General features: G+C 34.9%; 1 pseudogene; it reads right to left on the bottom strand.

Annotated features, from left to right (window-relative positions):
- Positions 1–324: 324 nt before the first annotated feature.
- Positions 325–5,497, bottom strand: LOC129320794 (glutamate decarboxylase-like; annotated as a pseudogene).
- Positions 5,498–5,760: the final 263 nt, after the last annotated feature.

Below are 5,760 nucleotides of genomic sequence, written 5' to 3'. Positions count from 1 at the left end.
TGTGTGTGTGTGTGTGTGTGTGTCTGTGTTGGGTATGTTAAATATATAAATATTTCAAACAAATACATATACAATGAAAAACACAATCCAGCCACCATCCCCAATAATATTAATACCCTATATATATATATATATATATATTAGATATTAAATGCATTGAGGCTCAATCATTGCAATATATAACAAATTACGCTGAAAACAAGATAGCGTTGTAATAATAAGCTCTATCACAAAAGCATAAGGCATATATAATACACATTCACAGACATACTTATTCTTAAGTCACAAAGCAGCATAAAAAGCAACAAGATATAATAGGGAAGCCTAGCAAGCTCCAATTCTCTTGCCTTTCACAACACTCTTCCACAATGCCACAACCTCTGCCTGAATCTCCATTTCACTCTTCTTAACCTTATGATGATCAGTCTCATTAGCTATGGCACTAACATGAGCAACTTTAATAGACATAGGACCAGAAAGTGTGTCCAAGAGCTTGACAATACTTTCAATGCAGACATAAGTCTCTCTACTAGGCTCTAGCTGAAATCCTCCTAGATGATCACCTGCAACATAGACAAGTGCTACACATCTAATGGCATCAAGTAGGTTGGAACAATCCACCCAAACCTACAGAGATGGTCTAATATCTCGAACAACATGTGCTAACTATAGTCCTTTTAAGATATGGCTATCACTGGTACTCTTGTGTCCTTAAATAGAATGTTGAACCAACCTGTTCTCTTTATTCCTTCCTTCAGTACTCTCACACTCTCTATACAATTCTTCTTGATGTTCTTGTAACCTTTTTTATTGGCATGACCAAAATTAGTAATCAAACATATCAGAAAACCTCCTGAGCACATGTGTGTGTTCACATGGATAAAGTTATCTTTAAGATTATCATTTCATTTTCAAATATTGTTTAGTAAGGTAGGAAGAGATTATTACCTCAAAGCCAAGCCTAATGAACTAGTAATATTAAGCAATTATTTAACTAGAGCCTGCCAAAATGTTGAGATGAGCACAAATGTCAACAAAAAGTAAATAAATTTGGGGAAAGGGTGTCTTCTAAGGTTATATAGCCATAGATTCAAAGAAACAGTGACTATATATAGGATTAATTTGCACTCTTCTATCTAATTATATCATATGCAATCACTTTTTGACTTAATAGTTTATGTAATAATGGTTCATCAATGACATAAAAGGCTCTAACTTCACAAGAATGCCTTTGATACATGAAGCTTGCCATGTAAAAGTTATAAACTTACTATTTACTAACTCAATCTCTCATTCAAGCAAGTGAAGTCTATCAATTACATTGGACTATAAACAATATCAAAGGCCTTGATTTCCTAAAGCACATATTTTGGAATGAATGAAAAAAAAAAAAAAAAAACAATACCTTTGGAGAAGTTGAAGGTGAAAGTGGGTAGATCAAAGTCAAGATAGTTGATATAAAAGACAAGATCATCAAGGAAGCCATCCTTACTCTTCCAAACAACCTAACCAACACCAAGAAACACAAGACCATACTTATGACCACTAACATTAATACTCTTCATTAATGGCAATTGGAAATCCTACTTAATATCAGGGAACAAGAATGAGGCAATAAACCCTCCACATGTAGCATCCACAAGAATGGGAGTGTCCAATCCTGTCTCCTTATTCTCCTCCATAAGAAGCTCAATCAACAGCTTCACATCCCCAAACTAACCAGTCAGAGTTGACCCTAATATTGCTACAACCCATATGGTGTTCTCATCCACCAATTCCACTGCTTTTTTTTTTTTGTTCTATCATTTAGCATCACTTTTTTTAACTCCATCTCAAAGTACCTTGCAAATATATCCTAATAGACCTGTGTGACACACATGTTTCAAGAATTGATGTGAGTATCAATCAATCACTTGAAAGAACTTTGATTCTAGCATAAGACAATGGTGTTAGCTAAAAATAGGGGGGAGAGAGACAGAGATGAAGATATGGCACTAAAGAAGCAGTGGTTTGAGACTTACTTGAACATTAACTCTAGTAACTATGTTAGGTTTATCATATAGTTTTCCTTCTAATTTTCTCTTCATCTACCATTTTCTTTTAAAAGCAAGTCCTACCAACATGATTTCTTATGATGAACCCATAGCTCCCATACCCATTACAGCCTCATCCTCTCTAATAAGAGCATGGAACATATGAGCTATCATATTCGCACAGTTATTCTACAAAACTGATCAAATTACACTACTCATTCTCTCATATTCCATGATCTAATCATCAAACTCAACCTAAGATCTAGCGATTATGATGAACTAGAACCCATAAATCTAAACCAAGTAATTGAAAATGTCTCTGGTCCGTTAGGAAAATATAGATTAAGAGATCTAGAGTTTTAAGCCACAATTATTGTGACATCCTGATTTTCTAATCCTATGATTAGTTGCTAATAAAGGGTAAAGTGGTAATTAGTAGAGGGATTGGAGATTTGGATGATTAGTTATTTATTTGTGTCCTTTGGATGTTGAATGGATAGATATGAGTGGAAAGATAGAATTTCAAGTTGAAATGTGTGCACATGGTAAGGATTCTCCTCACTATGCCACTCACTGCGATGGCACATAGACCAAAAAGTGATTAAATAGGTCTAAAATTTCATGAGTTCTAGAAGGGGGAAATCAAAAAACGTGAAAGGGAGAAGAGGAGAAATGCTTGGCTGCTAGGGCAAGTATTTTTAGAGCATTAGAAGGCACTTCTGATCAATAACTTATCAAGTAAGCTTTATATAACCCTTACCTTCCATTCTACCATAATTTCTCTTACTATGAGTTATAGAGAAATTGAATTGAAAAAATTTAAGGTGTTTAATTCTTACCTAATAATAATAAAAAGGTTCTCAAAAGTTAAATTAGAGTTTTGTGACTAGTTTAGAATTGAATGATAGAGCTTTGAACCCATAAGCTCAATTTTGACCCTAATTCTATAGAAATTTAGGGTGGAAATGGTGTAAGACCATAGTGAGATCATTTGAAATGATATAAAGTGATAATTGAGTAGTAACTAGTTAAAATGGATAAATGAAAAGGAATGAATGGCTAATTATAGCCATAATTAGTAATTATGTGCTTTTGGTCGATTTGAACCAATTTACCGATAATGCTAATTTTGTGTAGATTAGCATATCTCATGAGTGAGTTGAGAAAAGAAGCTTGTAATGCACTGTAGTGGTAATTGAAATCTACGAGTAACCTTTCTAATGACAGAAGGGTTGAGGTAACAAATAACTTTATCTGTTTGACTATTGATTGTAACTGTGTGTGAATATGCTTTTTAGTGCATGAAATGTTTTAAATTAAGCATGATTTATGGCATTGTGTGAATGTTGCATGAAAATAGCTTTTGATTAAATAGATGGGTTAAAACACCTGATCATACTTTATATATATATATGCTATGTATTGTGGAAACATGTATGGTCATGAATGGGAACCTGTAATTAGTTTGAAAAGCATGATCATAGGGGTAGGAGTTCACCCGTGTGGAGTGTAGTGATAAGACTATATGGCATTATTCTCCTTAATACCCGACAGGGTGCAATGTTAGAGAATTGTATCTCCTTAATGCCTTTTGAGGTACGATGTTAGAGATTGGGACTCCTTAGTATCAATGCGATGCAAAGTTGAAGTCAATGACACCCCATTATGTGTATTAAGAGAAAGCATAGTCCAAAAGTGAGATAGAATACCTTTAGCCAGGTGATTCTACTACTGAAGATGAGTTTAAGGTCAATGAGAGTGTATATTAGTCTAAGACAAGCTTATGGTTTCATGTCGGGGTGATTTGGAGGTTCGCTCAGTAGTGATCGTGTTATATGTGAAAAAGTGGTGAAAAGTGATGAAAAATGGTGAAATGTAGTGATTATGGTTTAAAAGTGATAAAATGTTATATTTAAGTGGTTTTAAATGAGACATGTAATATATGCTATGTTTAATGGTATATTATGTTATACTTTCATATGGTTGCATGTGATAGTTGACAAGAGTGAATTATTCTGTTACTGAGATTATTATCTCACCCCTGTGGTTACATTTTTAGAAGATAGAGTAGTGAGTCGGGTAAGGAAAAAGAGTCAGGTCAGGCATAGTGGTGCCATTGCCATGGAAACTCTTGATTTTGTGTAATAAACTAGCTTGATATGAATAATGTATATATTTAAGTTGCCATAGGATTGCTTGCATGTTTTGAGTAGTGAATTAGTAAAATTGTAAAGATTCGTGGTGATTTAGTAAATCTTAGCCTATATATATGGAAATGTGGTGCAATGATTAACAAGGGCTAAAATTTAGTTGTAAATATGATGTGAATATGTAAAGTGGTGATTTGTAGTAGAAATGTGATGAAAAATGGCCAAAGGAACGTCTTGAGCCGAGTTGTGAAAAATTATGTATTTATCGAAATTAGCTGTTGAGTGGCCAAAATGTGATATATGTGTGTGTATTTTTATATAACTTGGTCAATCAGGTATAATAGGTCCTTTTAGACATAGTTCAAGGCTTAGAAAGGTCTAATGAGATAATAGGATCAATTTGAACATTTGGGTGCATGAAATTTTCATAAAAACTGACTTTTTACACTCGGGAGTCTAAATTTTGATCAAACTATTAGATCATGTCCAAACATATCTCATTAGTTAGCTTATGAGATAAGCTACGTATGGGCACTTGAATCACTCTAATTAGACTTTGTATGTGAAAACGGCATATGCTAAAAGTTCGTCATTTGTGCTATCAAATGACAACAGTAAAATCAGACATGCGTGCTACGGTGTATAGCGTATCACGCCGCAACGTATGACACAGAGAAGGTCTGGGCGTGTGGCTCCATGCCACATGTCACGATGCATGTATTGTCCGCCGCAGTGCATGGCCCATGTTTAGACCTTGTTTCTTTGTTCTTTATGAATACAACTGTTTGCTTTTCACTGTGTGACTCTGATATAGTATGAATTTAACAATTTTGCAAAATAAGCCTCAGATCCAAACTTTTCAAACAAAGTATTTGATTATCATTTGATGATTTTAATGTGATGATTTAGTTAACCCTTCCTAATATCGAGTGGATATTGAAAGAGGTTATAAACATACCTAGAGCTCAGTGGTAACATGGTACTCGTCCATATTAACGTAGTTCTTGTTAAGAGGGTCCATGATGAGCTTGTTGAGGCTCCATCTAAGTGGTGACAAAAGAAGCCAAGGTGAGCCTGGGTGCTCCGTCCAGCATCAACTCATTGTTTATAATCTGATATGCTGCATCATTGGGTATGGATTTCTCCAGCATCTTAAACCTTATACAACACATAAAACTATCTCATCAAGAAAACAACTTATGGTTCGGCTCTTGAGAGTTCGGACAGAATGAACAAGCAAATTAATGCATTTCTACAAGAGGAAAGGGATCAAAAAAAGACATACTTAGGAACTGGGTCGCGCACATATCTGGAGGCAAAAGTGGAATTCAAGTGCTCTCGGTTTTCTAGTTCTTTGAATGTTGACGTGATCACCGTTTTGGAGGGCTTCTAGTTCTAAGCTTTGTTTCTTTAAAGATGAATCTGATCAGAGAAGGACTGTGTCTGTGAGGAGAGTGGACAATAAGTAAAGGGGAAAAGGTATTGAGATGATATGGAAGAAGACAGAGAAATCTCGCAGTTCAATTTTGCAACACGTGCCCAAACGGTGAGTTGTGAATAGCGTACATGCCATCTCA

Source organism: Prosopis cineraria, unplaced genomic scaffold (genome assembly GCF_029017545.1).
Source record: "Prosopis cineraria cultivar Desert tree isolate PC_DT_omini unplaced genomic scaffold, ASM2901754v1 PC9, whole genome shotgun sequence".
Lineage (NCBI taxonomy): Eukaryota > Viridiplantae > Streptophyta > Magnoliopsida > Fabales > Fabaceae > Prosopis > Prosopis cineraria.
This window is presented reverse-complemented; position numbering and strand designations above follow the sequence as displayed.